This window comes from Labeo rohita, chromosome 8 (assembly GCF_022985175.1).
Source record: "Labeo rohita strain BAU-BD-2019 chromosome 8, IGBB_LRoh.1.0, whole genome shotgun sequence".
Lineage (NCBI taxonomy): Eukaryota > Metazoa > Chordata > Actinopteri > Cypriniformes > Cyprinidae > Labeo > Labeo rohita.
The window spans coordinates 14,710,404-14,731,393 of record NC_066876.1 but is presented as its reverse complement, the minus strand read 5'-3'; the positions used below and the strand labels follow the sequence as shown (position 1 = coordinate 14,731,393).

General features: G+C 35.1%; 1 protein-coding gene across 1 annotated transcript in view; it reads right to left on the bottom strand.

Moving 5' to 3' along the window:
• ralgps1 (Ral GEF with PH domain and SH3 binding motif 1) overlaps positions 1-20,990 on the bottom strand; it is a 147,933-nt gene that overhangs the window by 39,418 nt on the left and 87,525 nt on the right. The gene's annotated exons all lie outside the window — the stretch shown is intronic.

Genomic DNA, 20,990 nt, shown 5'->3' with positions numbered 1-20,990 from the left:
CAAGTCTTCAATGAATATAGGTTTTTAAAAGACTTAAGCAATGAACAGTTTGTCAGAACCACTAGTAAATTACGTTTCTAATCTTTTTTCTCTAGAATCATGAGAGAATCATGGTCTCCAATTTATTAAAAATAACTGGGATTCTCAATTTACCCAGAATCATGAAGCTCTTGTTTAAATGTTGTTTATTACTGCATATAATTCATTAAAATGGAAGTTTAATTTCATAAAGTTCAAAATGCAACTACAATGTTTTGCTATTTGTCTTTTTCAGTTGAATAAAAGACTATTTTTCCTATACATTTCATCATTGAGGATTTCTTAAGAAAAGTTCAAAAATCTTGTCTCGTCTCATTCTCGTGAACCCAGTCTCGTGTCTCGTCTCGTCTCATGGGATAAGTGTCTCGTCACAACCCTGTTGTGTTTGAATAAGCACTAAAATAAATAAGCACGAAAAAATCTCATGTACAGTGGAAAATGGAAAAGCCCAATTATTTTGTGATCCCCCCAAATCTGGCTGCAGAAGCAAGCTGCGGTTGATCGAGGTCCTTCTTTTAATCTGCAAGGTATTACCGTACTTGCTGAACATGGGAAATAATAACAAATGGTGAGTCCCTCACACTGAGACACGGGGTACAGTATGTGCTTTGCTTGGAACCTCGTCTCACCACACCATCGGCTCTCTGAGGTTTCCAACTCCAGGATTTTCCGTAGGGCTCAGGGTTGTAATACTGAGCTATTGTTTATCTAGTATCAGTAATTGTAAAGGGTGGAAAGAGAAAACAGAGAGTCGTCTTAAGAGACGCTGAAGTTACCTCGCTTCCAAAACCAGCACGCAACCAACACAAAACCAGGGACTTAATTTAGTAAACGCACATATGATCTGATTCAGTCATAAATTCCATGGATATAATCTTACGTTAAAAAAAAGAATGAAGAAACATGGTTTATAAAAGCATAAACTGACATGAAAATGCATGCACAAAAAAGCAACGTGCACATGGACTGGATAAGTATTAATAGTATATTTTTTAAAAATATGTATTAATATTAATTACATTTTTTTAAATAAATATGTTTTTTAACAATGTAATTGATTAATAAACAAGTAACTGTTGCTGAGGACTCACAAAAAAATCATGAATGACAATAAAACACATACATTAGTATATTAAAAGTATGACTTTAAAGCAGTTAAAACTGTCATCTAAACTCATTAAATGAGTTTTTAGATTTTTATTCTGTCAAACAAATGCACGGATATTGCACAGACCATGATTGGTTTACTAATTTATTACGGAATATCTAAAAGTTTGACAATGTCATACACCTCATACTCTGCCAGTGAGTGGAAATACCTCTGAATTTCTCTCTTCCGTAAGAGAATTCCACATTTTTATTCCCCGATGGAAGAATTAATGACAAAAACTGATTCATAACTCTCATAAAACGTACAAGCCTGGTGACAAAGGGAGCAGTTTACACCAAGAGAGACTACACTTTCAGAAAAATAAGGAACTTTTGGAAAGCCACCCGAAGGCATAAAACCCCAAAAGTTTAACATGGAAATAAAATTAAGAGTTGGAGGTCACAGGGTCACGGATGGCTTCCTTTTCCATTCGCTTCTGTGGTTGAAAACACCTCTCTGCTTTTCTCATTCAAAACGGGAGCTGTTCACATTTGTCATTTTAAGTGCTGTTTTTGCAATGGGTATCAAAATGATTCATATGCTGAATGAAACAATCACACAGTAGCTCTTAATAAAAATCATAACAAGTCTTAATAATATTCATAAATGTTTTAGTACTCTTTTACATCAACTCCCTGGATTCAAACACACAAACCAACTGTGTTTTGTCTTTTTATGCTTCTATAATCCCAGATTAGGGGGGTTAATTTTCTCTAAACTCATTTGGATCAAAATTAAAAAGCCAAAACAAATGAATTCAGAGAAAACAAAGACTGCACTCCAGGAGACTCAAGAAGCTGCTCTTGAAAATAAAGTGCCCTAAACAAAGGGTCTCATCTAGGTATTAATGCCCCAATTATCCAGCTCTGTATAGGGATGGGAATCATCTAAAAAGGGGGTGTAGAAACAGAAGAGAGAGAGAGAACACAAGTTGAATGGACTATTTTGCTTCAAGGTTGAGTCTTCAGCCAAGAGCCCTAAAGATGGAGAACAGTCCCTTTCTGTGTGTGCGGGGCTCCGACGGTCCAAAACAAACAAGGACTCTCTTTCAAGTGTAGTATTGGAATACTGAGCATCTCGGTCCTGTCACCTCACCCACCGCTCCTCCTCAGAGATGAGGTCTCACCCCCACCGCTTTATCAGCACAAAGGTCTTCAGCAATGTCACCAAAACATCAGAACAGAGGAGTTAATGGTGCATATCTGAACACATGCTATAGTTTAATAATAATTTGAGGCCCAAGGCCTCCTAAGCCTGAGGTCTTCAATGCTCTTGATGTCAGAATAAAGACAATGAATTTATAAACTACTTTGAAGTCAGAAGTTTAAGTAAATGTTGGTCATTCTACAAAACATGAAACTTTTTTTTTCCAGTTAATTAACTGTACTGTATTATCTTATTCTAAATGAATACATTTTAATATATTAAAGGGATAGTTCACCCAAAAATGAAAATTCTGTCATCACTCTCATGTCGTGGTACTTTTGTGAACGCGCGTCAAAGACTGACACGGAAGAAAAGAAATAGTTGAAAAAACAAAAGTATTCTCGTAGCTTTAGGGTTGAACCACTGATGTCACATGGTCTATTTTAATGATGTCCTTACTACCTTTCTGGGCCTTGAATGATTTAATTAAAAATATCCTAATTTGTGTTACAAACCTTGAACGAAGGTCTTACGGGTTTGGAACGACATGAGGATGAGTAATTAACGACAGAATTTTAATTGTTGGGTGAATTATTCCTTTAATATGGAAGCCTGTTTCTGCCACTGAATAAAAAAAAACTGTGACTTTTTATCTCACAATTCTGGCTTTTTTTCTTGCAATTGTGACTTTTTTCTCAGATTTGCATGATAAAGTCAAAATTGTGAGTTTGTTTCTCAGAATAGCAAGATATAAACTCCCAATTCTGACTTTTTTTCTTAGAATTGCGAGTTTATATCTTGCAAGTCTGACTTTATAACATGAGTTAAGTCAGAATTGTGAGATATAGACATGGTTTCACAGACAGGGCTTGGACTAAGTCAGGATCAGGCCACAGTTCAATTAGGACATTCATGTAATTTTTATAAATGTGCCTTAGAAACTTTACTGGTGTGCATCTTGAGACAAACCAAAGACTGATATGTTTTAAGATCAAAGTTTCTGTCAGTTGAAACAGCTCAGACTTACATCATTTTAGTCTGGGACTAGGCTTAAGCCTTGTCTGTGAAACCGAGGGCTAAACTAGCAATTCTGAGAACATATCAGTGTTTTTTTTTTCTCCTCAAAATTGGACTTTATAACTCACAATTGTGAGTTTATCTCACAATTCTGAGAAAAAAAGTCAGAATTGCAAGATATAAACTCGCAATTATGAGAAAAAAATCTGAATCACAAGAAAAAGGTCAGAATCGCAAGATATAAACTCAAAATTGCGAGAAAAAAAATCTGAATTTCAAGAATAAAACTCAACTGCAATATAAACCTTTTATTTGTGAGAAAAAAGCCAGAATTGCGAGATATAAACAGTTTTTATCTCACGATTCTGACTTTATTTCTTGCAACTGTCCGTTTATATCACGCAATTCTGAGAAAAAAAGTCCGAATTGTGAGATAAAAAAAGTTACAATTACATTTTTTTATTTTTATTAATCGCATACAAAATAAAAGATTGAGTTTACCTAATATATGTGTATGTACTATGTGTAATTATTATGTATATATAAATACAAGCACATTCATGTATATATTTAAGAGAAATATGTTATGTACAAAATATGTTTATTTATATATAATATAAATTCTATAAAAATTATAATAAATACATATACTTGTAAATATTTCTTAAATATATACATGTATGTGCTCGTATTTATATATACATAATAACACAGTACACACACATATACTAGGCAAACTCAAACTTTTACTTTGTATGTGATTAATCGTGATTAATTGTTTGGCAGCCCTAAAATTTCACAATATGACTATTTTTTACTGTATTTTTATGCAGCCTTGGCGGGCATAACTTTAAACAAAAAAAAAAAAAAACTTTTGAACAGTAGTGTTGTTGACTCAGAAATGAAAATTCTGTCATCATTTACTCAGCCTTCAAAACAGTTCCAACAGCAGCTATGAAAAAGCCCAATTTATAATGACTGATTTTTGTGGCTTAGTATGGGATGTGTTTTTGGATTTGGATTTCTGTGTTTATTCCAGAGGTTTGTGAATCTGTATCGCTTTCCCATGGACTTCTCCTGCAGACAGGAAATTATCTCACACTGATCTTTGGCCTGGCTGGAAATCAGAAAAACAGGCAAAGCTTAGGCTGACATATTCAAGCTGCATCATCGAAGAACAAAAGGACAACAGAGGACAAATTGAAAAACTCCATGTTGCCCTGTTCCTCATTTGTATCCACTGAAAACTAAAGACTGATGCCTAAAGATCAACTAAAGATATGCTACCAGAATTCTGCAATCGCAGTTCTTCTTTGATTAAAATTAATTTAAAAAAAGCATCTTTGTGCAACTGACGTGGCCTCATAATGTGGTGAAACGTGTGGTCCGTCTGTGTTGGGATAAGAAACTTGCTCCCCTACTGTGATACTGTCTTGCTGTCATCAAATAGAGAAAAAAAAAATGTCTAGAAAGACTTTCCTATTCTCACACAGAAATAAGTCATCCACTCAGCAGGAAAATGACATGTACCATGCTGGCTCTCATTGCACACATGTTGCTCACATTTCACAGGATGTTCTGTTCTTCTGTCCTGCATGAAATATCCTTATAATATCGAAGTGCTTCACTAATGACTGGCATGGAACCGACTGGCAATATGGAGGCTATTTCAACTTTAGATGATCTAATTTGAGCAAATAAATGATAAAGACCTCATAAAATCTAAATGTCCTAGCTAAACTTCCCACTACTTCAGTATATATATATATATAAAAGTCAAACATTTAACTTCTAAAACAATCAGCACAAGTCACTGAACTCTTCTAAATATCCGGAGGTGCTGATAGTTGACGTCCACACACTAGCCTTTAGAGGGTCACTGACTAAAAATCACATCCCCCCCTTCAGTTAACACAAGCAAACAAGGCAATATCTTAAGCATGACGTTAAGCATAACGTCGCCTACAGCGCTGCCACATCACTCTTGCTCCGTTCCCGGCAGCAGCGAGCATTAAAACTAGCAGACCTGAACCCAAACAGGCATTAACAGAGCACACCTTGTTCTCAGCTGTGACTTAAGAAGAAAAGCCTTTGCAGTTAGACATCAACGCATGTCATGATTTACATGTCGGACATCAAGAACAGCCATGACACTCACAACTTTTATAGGCACTTCAAATTTAAGGACCATGTAGCATAAAAAAAAAATCTATTTTCCAAACCTGTATGACCTACTTTTTTTTCTGCGGATCACCGAGGCATTTGTACAAATGTTGTTTTTTTGTGTGTTCCATAGAGCAAATTTTTGAAGATTTTCTTAAAATGTACTCACCCTCAGGCCAAAAAATGGAAAAAAAAATGTTGCGTTACAACACTTGCCACACAATGGATTCTATGCAGTGAATGGGTGCCATCAGAATGAGAGTAAACCACGACTTCAGTCCATAAATTAACATGTTGTGAAATGAAAAGCTGGGAGTTTGTAAGAAATAAATCCATAATTAAGGCATTTTTAGCTTTAAACTGTTGCTTGTCACATCAAAGTCAACCAAATTATTTGTTCAGTTGTTTTGGTCTGTTTTCTATGGGAGCATGTTTCCACCACTGAATTAAGAATAAAAAGTTTTTGAGTTGTGACTTTTTCTCTCACAATTCTGACTTTTTTTCCTCACTGCGAGTTATAATGTCCAATTCTGAGGTGGGGGAAAAAAAAAATAAAAAATCAGAATTACAAGTTTATATCTCGCAGCTCTGACTTCTTTCCTGAAATTTTTCCTCGCAACTGCGACTGTCTTACTTTATTCTCGCAATTGTGAGTCTTTATCTTGCAATTCTGGCTTATTTTTCTCATAGCTGCAAGTATTTTGCAAAAGTGACTTTTTTCTCACAATTTTGACTTTTTTTCCCGTAATCGTGAGTATCTTGCAATTCTGACTTTTTTTCTCACAATTGCAAATATCTTGCAATTCTGACTTTCTTTTTGCAGTTGCAAGTTTATATCTTGCAATTGACTTTTTTCCTGTAATTGCGAGAATCTTGAAATTCTGACTTTTTTCTTGTAATTGTACTTTGCAATTCTAATTTTTTTCTAGAGTTTATATCTCGCAATTCTGACTTTTTTCTTGTAATTGCGAGTATCTTGTAATTCTGACTATTTTCTCGCAGTTGTATCTCACAATTCTGACTTATTTTTTCTTGCAGTTGCAAGTATCTTGCAATTTTGACTTTTTTTCTCATGATTGCTTGTTTATATCTAGCAATTCTGACTTTTTTCTTGCAATTGCAAGTATCTTGCAAACCAAATTGTTTGTTCAACTCTTTTGGTCTGTTTTCTATGGGAGCCTGTTTCCACCACTGAATAAAGAATTTAAAATAAGTAGTTGCAACTTTTTATTTCACAATTCTGACGTATTTTTTTCAGAACTGTGTGATATAAACTCACAATTCTGACTTTTTCCTCAGAATTATGTGATATAAACCCGTCAGAATTGTGAGATATAAAGGGGTCATCGGATGCCCATTTTCCAGAAGTTGATATGATTCTTTAGGGTCTTAATAAAAAGTTTATAATATACTTTGGTTAAAAATTCTCAATGGTAGTGTAAAACAACACCCTTTTTACCTTGTCAAAATGAGCTCTGCAAAAAATCATCTCATTCTAATGGATTGTTCCTTTAAATGTGAATGAGCTCTGCTCGCCCCGCCCCTCTCTTCTCTCTGTGGAGTGACGAGCCTGTTTACTTTAGCCCCATTTAGCCGCTAAACTTGCTAACTAGCATGTTATTAGGAAAGGTTATTGCAGAGATTCATAATAAACCTCTTATACCCACTTCTGCTGTAAGTGAAGCTGGATCATGAATGATTTACGCAAACATAGATGCGTTTATGTAGATTGGAAGGTACATTCCCTTCACAAACAAACGTAATCCATTGCATCTTCAGAAGCTCAGATGTTGGAAGTAAATGACGACCACTGCGTTCATTATTACATCCAGCAACACAACACCTCAATCACTCAATCAGAGATATTCTTGTCTAACTTACATCCCTGCTCTGGCATCGAAACAATGGACGTCGGACTGTTACAGCTGATGTAAGGCGGGTCTAAGGTAAGAGGCTCATGTCAATCAACTATGGTGGGAGCGGCCTCTGTCGGTGTGACGCCACACGCATCTGAGAATGGCTCGATTTGAAAAAGGGGGATATTATTTTTACAGATTAATTAAAAACCACTGCATTTATTATAGGGTAGATGTGTACATACACTGCCAACACACATTAATGTTCAAGCAACATGTAAAAGTGAACTTTGCATCCGATGACCCCTTTAAACTTGCAATTCTGACGATTACAAGTTCTGACTTTTTCCCACACAGCTGCAAGCATCTTACAGTTCTGACTTTTTTCCTCACAATTGCAAGTTTATATCTCACAATTCCGACTGTGAGATATAAACTCACAATTGCGAGTTATAATGTCCAATTCTGAGGCAGGAAACGCAAACAATTCAGATTTTCTTTTCACAATTCTAAGAGAAAAAATTCAGAATAGCCAGTTTGTACCACAAAGTGGCAATTACCTTTTTTAAGTTTTTTATTTAGTGGCGGAAATGGGCTTGCATAGTAGATGCTTGTAAATGGTTTAAAAAAAAAACAACTTAATGATGGATATATTTCAATTGTGTAATTGTAGGATTACTTGTGGATTATTGTGATGTTTTTATCAGATGTTTGGACTCATTCTGGCAGCACGTATTTACTGCAGAGGATCCAATGGTGAGTAAGTGGTGCAATGCAAATCTGAAAATCTTCATTATTGGCTGAACTATTCCTTTAAGACTGCTACACTTCAAATTAGGCTTTTAATACACTATTAAAAATAACACTCAGAAAACAGCATAAATCAAATGTGCTCTTAAGCAGGCAAATCCAGAACCACTTAAATAGCTCTCAATTTCACATCTCTGGTTTTGTCAGGTCTGCAGCAAATTTTTGTTAATGGATCAAGCACATTCAAAGCGCATGGTTTCAGTTTCAAAATTTTCCACAGAATGTCAAAAGGAAACTATTTAATCACAAAAAGGAAAATATCTTCAGATATACTTTCAGTTGATGCTTCCACTCCACCTATAAAATAAATCTGATCTGGTTGTTATTGGCAGCTGAAAGTTATTTTTACAGGAAAGGGAAACTATCTAAAGTGCTCTGGCAGTGCATCAACAGCTTGAAATGAATGAGCTTTATCTCGCACCTTCGATCTTCCTCTAGATGATTTTTAACCACAAACACAATGTTGAGTGACAGCATTGACTGACAATTCTGAGTAGATGGAATTTTTCCATACGTTCAGCTAGTTCATTGTAAAATGATGTCTTTGAGAGAATGCCTGAGGAAATATCCTCAGTCGGATAATTACTGGAAACATTTGCCTTCGCCTTTGAATCCCTCTCTGTTTATCCTGCATTATCTCAGGAGTGGTTTTGCCCTCTTATATTTTAGCTCAATGGGCTCAGCGTGTGTCACTAGGGACTTTAATGTAAGGCATCTGTTAAAAGCTTTACTATAGTCTCCATCCGTAGATTCCTTCCTTGTGATGTATAGAGGACTGTCTTGTAAAAAAATCCATATGGAAGCTGTAAGTCATGATTTTTACATGAAGTATACATAAAAGACCATGAATGTTACAGTTTTAAGGCTGATGTGACAAAAGCGTGCCATATTAAGTAAAACTGACAGCTGTGAGGTGAAGATGCGTCTCTATACTACACAAAATTGGCATGAAAGTGGAAAAACTGCAAGTGAAAATAAAGATAATCAGCATTTAATGCACATTCCAGCACAGGATTCGTAACGTAAATATAACTGACGGGCCCTCAAATGGATGTCAAATGCCCAATGAATCAAAATGTGGAAAGTTCCTTGATCTTCTTCTGGGACTTTTTTGACTTCTGAATGAAATTGAGAATCTGCTATTCCTCTCAACTGCAAATTTACGAGACTTAAGGAAGGCTGAGACGTGATGACAATTTCACAATAATGTTCACTTGGCCAACTTTCTAACTCCCCGAGGCAATCACAAAGACATTATAAGTTAGACAATTTTATGGCCGTACAGGACTATCAAACTGTGGAAAGTGGATGTAAGATAGATTAAAATTCATATCACTCATGTTATTTTTTTTTTTCACCAAGTTCCTGAGCAATTTTTGTGGAGTAAAGTCTGTGGGGTAGCCGGCTAAAATAACTGTAAATCGCACCAGCCACATGTGGCTCGAAGAAAAAAAACATATTAGGCACAGCAGGAAAATAAAACTTAGAAAATAAGGAAAGCTCCAGCATACTTGAGGAAGGAAATTAATGATGGTGAAAGACAGACTTTGTATGGGGGATTGGAACATGCAAAACCATTTAAGTTTAACACTTTTTAGAAGCACTTAAGATCAGCAATTTGTCTCCAATTACAATAGAAAGGTTAACACTAATTTATGACCTTTAAAGACAAAGTCATAGTCTTCCTAGTCTGAAAAAGACAGCATCACTCAGTGACTGCAGCTGTTTCCCTTACCCAAACACACTCACCATTATCATGGCGCACTGGCGAGCAAAATGACTTGGGGTAGGGCTACTGTTGTCAGATGGCCAGGTGTGGAATCAAGGCCTGAGGTCTGTGTTCAAATATTACTCACAGGTGAGGCAGACAGCACTGAGTCAGCTCAAAATGAAGCCAGGACTAATAAAATAGCAGCCATGGAGACATTCAGCTGCATGTACAGAAATACCAGCCAAAAATGATCCAAAATAAACTACTAAAATCAAATTTTCGCTGCATGGTTGGTTACACTTAATTGGAAGCGTACGGCAATGACACAACAAAGTATGTATTGAGTGGCAAATTTGTGCAATTGCCCTCCACTTATAATTAAGGCTGCCAATCAAGTCAATCAGTATTTAACTGCGTTTTAATATTTTTTTGGCATTAATACATTCGTTGTTATGGAAATTAAATTGTGCTTTGTGTATTTATTAGCGTCAGGAATTTGACACAATTTTCTGCAGTAGCTCCGTTAACATAAAAAAAAGATTCTGTATTTTTAAGATGCTTACAAAAAAACCTTGGAAATGCAACTTTTTTTTTCATGAAAACAAAACAATTATTTAAAAACAAAACAGTCATTTAACAATTATAATTATATATATATATATATATATATATATATATATATAGATATATACATATATATATATATACATATATATATATACACACATATATACACACACACACACACACACACACACATAAATAGAAGAATTGGACAGCACCTGAGTTAAATATATGAGTGTCACAGCAAAGGGTCTGAATACTTAGGACCATGTTATGTTTCAGTTTTTTTTTTTTTTAATAAATCTGCAAAAATGTCAACAATTCTGTGTTTTTCTGTCAATATGGGGTGCTGTGTGTACATTAATGAGGAAAAAAATGAACTTAAATGATTTTAGCAAATGGCTGCAATATAACAAAGAGTGAAAACTTTAAGGGGGTCTGAATACTTTCCCCACTGTATATATATATATATATATATATATATATATATATAAGATATCTGTCTCTCTCTCTCTCTCTCTCTCTCTCTCTCTCTATATATATATATATATATATATACATATATATAGATTATTTAAATTATATTGTCAAATAAAATAAACATTAATGTGGGCAAATAAAAAAAAAAACTGAAATTGTTTCTTTATAGTTAGTAGTAGTAGCAGCAGCAACATTTATTTATTTATTTATTTATTTATTTATTTATTCATTCATGCATTCATTCATTTTATTTAGTAATTTTCTCAGTTTTTTTTTTTTCATTTTATTTGATTTATTTAATAAAAAAGTGTAAATGACTTTAAATAAAACACTTGTTAGGGATTGACTAATAAATACATTTCCTTTATAGTGTATTTATTTGTGTGTATGACATATACTGTAGCTCCAACCAGTTTTTATAAAATCACAAAGCTCAGAATTATATTGTCAAATGGAATAAACATGTCAATGTGGTAAACTAATAAAATAAAATAAAAATAAAATAAAATAAAATAAAATAAAATAAAATAAATCACAAAGACCAGAATTATATTGTCTAATGGAATAAACATGCCAATGTGGTAAACTAAAAAACTTTAATAAATCACAAAGACCAAAATTATATTGTCAAATGGAATAAACTTGTCAACATGGTAATATATATATATATATATATATATATATATATATATATATATATATAATAAAATAAAATAAAATGAAATAATAAAATATTTTTTTATAAATCACAAAGACCAAAATTATATTGTCAAATGGAATAAACATGTCAACATGTCAAAATAAAATAAAATAAAATATTTTTTTTCTAAATTACAAAGGCCAGAATTATACTGTCATCATGGTAAAATAAATAAAATAAAATAAAATAAATACATTTCACACATTAATTTTGGCAGTCTAACTTTGTACACATTATAACATGATATAATTCAAGAATTTTTTAAATTGTTCGTTTATAGTTAGTAGTAGCAGCAGTATTTATTTATCATTCATTTATATTTTGTTCAGATTTTTTTTCATCTTACTTGATTTATTTTGTTTGTTATTTACTGTTGAAAACCAATATACATTCAATTTAAAAAAGATAACTGAATACAGAATATCTGTGTTGGGCTTATCAAGATTACCATAATTTAACAAAAAAAGTAAATTTCATGGTCAATTTCTTGCTGTTGCTGACAGCCCTTTTTTTCATGGCGGTGATGCCAGTTATTTTAGAGTGGAAAGGATGAGTAATCTGAGGCCTTGGGGTGAAAGGGTCACCTGAGGTCAACGGAAAGCACATCCATCATCAATGGAGACAGGAGAACACTTAAGCCTTGTTCTGACTAATGTTTACCCAGCAAAATCTATGCGGTGGGCCTGCTTAAGAGGCTGACCTGGCTTTGTATGTTCCTCGCCTCTGTCATTCGTATTATGTGTGCAGAAAGGCACAAATTAAACGTCAATGCTTTTATTGAAAAAGTTTACCCTGAACAAATGCTCACAGTTTCTGTCAACCTCCGCTTGACAAGACTTCAGTGGAATGAATGCACTTTTTACAGCCTAAATACATGAAAGTTACTCCTACATACACATCCCCCATGATTCTTGATCCTTGCAGCTGGGATGATGTCACAGATCGTTTTCTTGGTTTGGTCCTCCTCCACTATAATTAGACTTTCACTCTCCAAGCCTCTTCTATCTTCACAGACATGCACAAACCAAGAAAAGATCTGTGTTATAAAACAATGAATTAATTATGGCGGCTTCGGAATCGTTCGCGAAAACCTCAAAACTTCTTGAACAACAATAGCACGAACTGTTGCTCTGAGGAACTGTTCATGACCTCAGATGCTCACTTTTTCCATGCCTGGAAAACTTGAGTGCACTGGCCTTCAGGCATGATCACAGCAGATCAAAGATCTTTTTTAATCTAAGGTCAATTCAGGATTTAAATGTTGTTGTACATTTTATACCTAACTTGATTTTCCATAAACTTTTGAACTCTTACTGACAACCAAAATAAAAATGCCTAGATGTTAAAAGGTCCAAAAATCTGCGACCAAACTTAAGTTTCAGGATTTTGAAAAACTTTATTTAAGGGGTTAGTTTACTTTCAGAATAATCATTTCCTGATCATTTACTCACCCCCATGTCATCTAAAATGTTCATGTCAGTTTTCAAACAGTGTCAAACAGTGTTTGACTTACTTGCACTTTCTTAGTCTTTGTGTGTTCGCTTTGTAAACACTGTGGTTCCGTGTGACCTTTCGACATGATTCAATAGTACGTCATGAACGCGCATCCCAGAACCTGTGCTACACGAGCTTTTGTGCTTAAAAAGTATACACGTTTCGATTTTCCGAAAAAAAATGACAGATCGTTTCGCTAGATAAGACCCTTCTTCCTTGGCTGGGATCATTTAAAGCCCTTTGAAGCTGCATTTAAACTACATTTTGGAAGTTCAAAATCGGGGGTACAATTGAAGTCCATTATATGAAGAAAAATCCTGATATGCTTTCCTCAAAAACCAAAATTTCTTTACGACTGAAGACAGAAAGCCATGAACATCTTGGATGACAAGGGGTGAATAAATTATTTATGAATTGTTATTCTGAAAGTGGACTTCTCCTTTAAGGTTTTTGAGGAAAACACTCCAGGATTTTTCTCCATATAGTGGACTTCAATGGGGATCAATGGGTTGAAAGTCCAAATTAAAATTTCAGTGCAGCTTCCAAGGGCTCTACAGTAGTCAACATTTGAAGTGGATCAAAACCTTTCATTAAATTTGTTCTAAAACCAAAAAGAATACCTGTTCTTGTCTTAGGACGACTTTGATGAACCTTTTTTTGATCCACTTCAAATGTTGACTACTGTACACGATCCCAGCCTAGGAATAAGGGTCTTATCTAGCGAAACGATTGGCCATTTTCATAAAGAATAAAAACGTATATACTTTTTAACCACAAATGCTCGTCTTCCTCTAGCTCTGCGATGCACATTTGCGAATTCACACATTACGTAATCAGGTAGGAAAGATCACACGTTAGTTCTGTGTACTTTGATTTGAAAAGGTAAGGTAGGGTGAAAAACTCCATCTCATTTTCTCCTCCAACTTCAAAATTGCCCAACATTGTTAGTTTACCTTTTTTGTAAAGGGCCTTTGACTTTCTTTTCTGCAAAATTAGTATTTATGGTTAAAAAATATATAATTTGTTATTTTTTTTTAGAAACGTACCAATAGTTTCGCTAGATAAGACCATTATTCCTGGCTGGGCTTGTGTAAATCACTTTGAAGCTGCATGAAACTGTAATTTGGACCTTCAACCTGTTGGCTCCCACTGAAGTCCACTACATGGAGAAAAATCCTTAAATGTTTTCCTCAAAAACCTTAATTTCTTTTCAACTGACAAAAGAAAGACATGAACATCTTGGATGACATGGGGGTGAGTAAATTATCAGGAAATTTTTATTCTAAAAGTGAACTAATCCTTTAAAACATGTAAAACTAAAAATTTGAAATTCTGTACTTTTTTTAGGCCACTACTTAAATGCAAGCAAAACAGTGACCATGTGAACTCCTTTGCGTAAAAGGTCAGATTTCCTTAGTTCCACTCAAGCAAACAAGCTGCTCTTTGGAACATTCATCTCATGCTGGATAACACGGATCATCTCACACAGGCTTTTGACTTCTGAAGAAATACTAAACCTGGCATTAGCAGATAAATGACATCACACTCCTTGTGTTTGTGCACGCTGAACAAGGTACATTGCATAAGGTACAACAGATTGGAGGCCACAATCAGCAGTAAATCCTCAAGATAAACTATTATCATTCCTGCTTTCTTTGAACTGCTTTCTACCCTCTGATTATCTTAAGTTAACACTCTCTGAGCTTCCAAATCACAACAGAAAAAAACACAGATATCCTTAACTGTTCTCTTTGTGCTCTTAAGTGGCTCAAAGCCCAGTGTGTATTCAACAGCGCCAAAAACTAGGTCTCTTTTAGTAAAAATCTGTTGATGTTAGCAGTCTTTGTTGCATATATGCCAATGGTGACTGTTCAAAAATGGGAAAAAAAGTGACTCAAGAAGTATTAAAGGAGACTTATTGAGGCTGTTGATTCTTTTTCACATTTTCTGGCTTGGTAGATGCACTGGAGACCTGATTATAGAACTTAAACACGGAAAATGTCAGATTTTTATGATATGTCACCTTGGATTTTGGGTTTTAATAAACTTTTCTTTTGGTATCTTCATTTTTAAGGCTCTATCTTATTACATTTCAACAATACTGGAATCTCAGTATGGCTCCAGGAGTAAATTGTCAAATTGTACACATGTTCAGCCCAGGTGTATTCAACAGCACCAAAAACTAGGTCTCTATTAGTAAAATCTGTTAATGTTAGCAGTCTTTGTTGCATATATGCCAATGGTGGGGAAAAAAAGAGACACTTTTCAATTTTTTTCTCTTCAAAGTTTGCATCTGTGACTCAAGAAGCATTAAAGGTGACTTATTATGCGCTTTTTACAATAACCCATTTACCCATTTTGAGGAAGCAGAAACACGCTGTTTTCGTGCCTGTCTCTTTAAATGCAAATGAGCTGCTTCTTCCCACCCACTTTTCCAGAATATGCCTTTACAGCTCATACCTCAGATACTGTGCTAAAAAAACAGCTGTTTGGTTTTGATTATCATGTCTATCATGCTGAAATTGTGTTTTAGACCATTTTAGTTTAAACTTCTGATAAAGGGTTTTCTGAGTGCACACATCACGACATGTGAGTACTAAACTAGTTCTCTTTTATGTCTTATTGCACTTAAACTGTCAAACACACAAAAGTTTTTGTTAAAAACACACAGGAGTTACAAAAACAGTCGGTTATGTCTGTGACGCACTAGGGATCTGATTATAGCACTTAAACACGGAAAATGTCAGATTTTTATGATATGCCACCTTTTAGATTTTAATAAACTTTTCTTTTGGTATCTTCATTTTTAAGGCCCTATCTTATTACATGTCAACAATACTGGAATCTAAATATGGCTCCAGGAGTAAATTGTCAAATTGTACACATTTTCAGTGGTCAAAAACCAAAATGTAGGCCACTTTTCACACAGATGATACCTCATTTTTAAAGAGGAATGTCTGAAGAACAAATAATGTTGAGACTACGTTGTTTCCCCTCTGTCAAAACTATTGCATAGCTCATACCTGTGTCAGTGCCATAGAGGAAAAATTGAAATGTGCTTTTTTCCCATTTTTGAATGATCACCACTGGCATATAATGCAACAAAGATTGCTAAAGTTAACAGATTTTACTAACAGAACCACCAATCTCTCTGTGAAAATAATCTGTAATCTGGCTCCGAATCCGAATGACCCCCCCTCTACAAAATAGTGGATTACACAGTAAATATTCATCCATGACATTTCATATTTTGGCTTTTATTGCTATACATGTGTATCTTTCTTCAGAAAAAATCTAAACAAAACCAAAAATTTGAGCCAGGGACCTTTGAGTTGACACAGAACAGCACAGATAGAAAGTATAGGGATGAAAGAAAGGGAAAAGAAAAAAAAAGTCAAACGTGCTAGTTTTGATGGGGATGCAATGAATTTACCCATGTGTGATGTCAGACAGCTTGCAACCCATGTATATTTGCATTTATGAGATGTTTATGCTTGCAAGTAGAGCGAGAGCTTTCATGTGGCATGTTCATGTCAAACATTTCTGATTTATAGGGAGAGTTACGGTCCTCACTTAAGCGATGACTTCAGCACTAAGCTATTTTAATGTCTCTCACTTTTCTCAGGAATTATTTTGGAGCCTTTCTGCTATTTGTGCAGATTTGCAGTTATTGTAGAGCACCTTATCCACTTATAAAATTTTGAGCATGTTTAGCAACCCAAGCTATTTTAATATACAGGTGAAGTCAAAAGTTTACATCCCCCTTTCAAAATCTGCAAAATGTTAATTATTTTACCAAAATAAGAGGGATCATACAAAATGCATGTTATTGTTAATTTAGTACTGACCTAAATAAGATATTTAACATAAAAGATGTTTACATATCAACACAAAAAGGTAAGAATGCAGTATTAATAATCAAGCGTATGTAAACTTTTGAACAGGGTCATTTTTATGAATTCAACTATTATTTTGGTGGACTATATGTAAACATCTTTTGTGTGAAATATCTTATTCAAGTCAGTACTAAACAATAACATGCATTTAGTATGATCCCTCTTATTTTGGTAAAATAATTAACATTTTTCAGATTCTAAAGGGGGATATAAACGTTTGACCTCAACTGTACATTTCATCATCATTTTATTTTATTCATTATTTATCTTTTTTAATCACAAGTTTGTTAGCCCATTCCTTAGCCCAATCAAATTTCAAAATGTATCCCTAATGAAACATACTTGCAGCTTGAGCTATGAAAGACCAACCACTGAGAACCAATTAATTAGTTAACATGCAAGACTATGAGCTAATGCTCGAAAATATCACATCTAACAACATATCAATTAAACACATCTGTTAGGGATGATTCGCAGTGGGTGGACATGAATTTGAGCCTGATTACAGCCCCATATATTGCTTTCACCTGTGTCTATCACATAATTATTTCTCCACTGGAACCACCGCATTCAGCAACAGATGCTAGTCTGATGTTTTCTTTCTGCTATTTATTTGAGATCACTTTATCTTTTCCTTTCCTCACCTGAAGGGAAATCTAACATTCTAGCAGCTGTGCTAGAAGCATGTGTTTTCGCTAACAACTTCGGCAGAAATCACATGAGAATTTTTCTTTTGCTTGATTTTGCCCTCAGATTTTGCTTTTGAAAAGCATTGATTAGTCAGATAGAAAGAACATTTTACTAGAATTTCTGCATGTGTTTTGGATTAGTGATGGAAAGAGAAGCAACCCACACTTACACACTGGTTTTGGATGAATTCCAAGCACACAGTCCTCAGCAAAGAATCTGACAGTTAACGGAGTCTATGACAGAGATTAGAGAGCTCTATACAAACCACAGTGCTGACTGGTACTGTGAATAAGACAAAACGAACGCAAAAAATCACCAACACATGGTGCAGTTTTTCCCACCGCTAGCATGTGGAAAACTGATGTTCACATCTAATAACACTTCTGATCAAAGATCACTTTCAAGAGGTTAACTTATAAAGTCTTTAAGTCTGACACCACTTCATGTGTCGCTGATATAAATAAATGCAGCCATAGTAATTGTGCTCTCATTACCTCATACTGAAATGTACAACCCTTGATTTCTGAAAGTTTAACTAAAATGTTCAGCAGTTGCTTGTGACATTCATTATCTTTGATATCACATTTGGTGTACCAAGAGATATGTTGAGATATATTGAAAGAACAAATGATAGATAGATGGTGGATGGATAAAATAACAACAGACAGATAGAACCAATGACAAAAATACAGGCAACAGATGTACAGAGAAATAGAGATGTACAGACCTACAATAGAGATGGATGGATGGACGGACAATGATGGATGGATGGACAAACGGACAGATGGACGATGACGGAAGGATGGATGGATAGATAGAATGACAATGGATGGATGGATGGACGGATGGATGGATGGATGGATGGATGGATGGATGGATGGATGGATGGATGGACGGACGGATGATGATGGATGGATGGATGGATGGATGGACGGATGGACAGACAGACAATGATAGATGGATGGATGGATGGACAGACGGACGATGGATGGATGGATGGATGGATGGATGAATGAATGGATACATGAATGGACGGATGGACAAATGGACGATGGATAGATAGATAGATAGATAGATAGATAGATAGATAGATAGATAGATAGAACGACAATGGATGGATGGATGGACAGACATACAATGATAGATGGATGGACAGATGGACAGATGGACGATGATGGATGGATGGATAGATAGATAAAACAACAATGGATGGAAGGATGGACGATAATGGATGGATGGATGGATGGATGGATGGATGATGGATGGATAGATAGATAGATAGATAGATAGATAGATAGATAGATAGATAGATAGATAGATAGAACGACAATGGATGGATGGATGGACGGACATACAATGATAGATGGATGGACAGACGGACAGATGGACGATGATGGATGGATGGATGGATGGATGGACAGCCAGACAATGATCGATGGATGGATAGATGGATGGACGGATGAATGGATACATGAATGGACAGATGGACAGATGGACGATGACAGATGGATAGATAGATAGATAGATAAATAGACAGACAGAACGACAATGGATGGATGGATGGATGGATAGATAGATAGAACAACAATGGATGGACAGACAGATTATGATAGATGGACGGACGGATGGACAGATGAACAATGATGGATGGATGGATGGACGAATGATGATAGATGGATGGATGAATGGATGGACAGACGGACGATGGATGGATGGATGCATAGATGAATGGATACATGGATGGATGGACAGACAGACGATGACAGATATAGACAGATAGAATTTATAGAATATGTATATAATGTTTCAATTCTCCCTTCTCATTTAAAACTTCACTGTTTTTCATGGCAAATCACATCAGGAAAAAGTAGGAGTTTATTTCCAAGACATTTGGGATATCAGGCATAACGTTTGATACTCTGAACTGTGCTCCAGAGGAACGTTTCTGCCAAGCAAAGCAAGACTCTGTACCTAGCACCAACAAAACCGCTTCAGAAAGTACTGATAAAATCCAAGGAATAATTTATGGATGACTTTACGTTTTTGTCAGCATTTTCCAATGTCCTTCTTTTTAATATGATTGAAATGATGTATCAACCGTTTAAAATGCAGTTAAGCCACTCAAAATACATTATTTCCACATATATTATTTTTCAATGTCTTAGCTACACTACATACCAGATATTTGGACTACGGTTTCAATATTTGCTTAAATCTACGTAACAGTAGGATAAACTGCTTTTTATTCCAAAAAATGAATAAAATAAAGTGTGGTGGACTGCTCAAGAATATTTGGCTTTTGGTTCAGAATTCCGAGATATTTCTCAAGTTTCATTGCAAACCCTTTTTACACTTCCCCAGCTGAAACCTTACAGATAAGAAGATGAAAGTCTGTTCACAGTCTAAAGTTAATGGATCTTGATTGATCAGAGACAGATGATAATAGGACACAAAGTCAGTCAATGTGGCTAACAGCTCCCCAAAGATCTCAGCTGTTCTTACCGATCAAGTAAAAACCAGGTGAGATTTGACCTTACAAGAATCAGAGTTTCTGTTCAACATCTGCTCCGAGAACACCTTGTGAGTCGCACAGAGTGTGAACGTTCCAGAGAAACATCCCACATCAGGCAGCTTGTAAATACCCCCCAAACCGATTTCCTGTCTGGGAAAATTAAAGATTTTAACAGGACCACCACAGCACGCTAGAGGTTTCATTATAGTCAATAGACCAGTGTGGAGAAATGCTAAATTAATAATCTTGAGTGTAGAATGGTTTGACTTTTTTGATTTTTTAAAAAGTAATTTTCTAATTTTGAAGACTTTGAAATAATTTCAGATAACAGGTCCACCAGGTCAAACCACAATAAATGAAGCCAAGATATGTTCACATACTCAAAACCACAACTCACTCGCCCCTGAAAACGAAACAGGATGTTACCAATAAAACAAAACAAATCCAGACCTACTCCATAACAACTATGAAAATGTGGTAGTGCAACGAAATAAACAAGCTGTTGTCAGTATAACTCACAGCATCACCAAACTCCTGCACATAAAAAGTAGCCTTGCGATTTATTTCCAGCTATAACAGAGATGCACAAGTCAATAACTGTTATTACTACTTTTTATAAACCAACTCCAACAAAAAAAGTCCATTATCTCATTCAAAAGCCAAGAAAGACACAATAACCCTGCTTCCTTTCTCTTTCCTCTCTCATTTTGATCTTTCTACGCCTCATTCTAACCCTATATCCATGGCCAATTAGGACCTGAT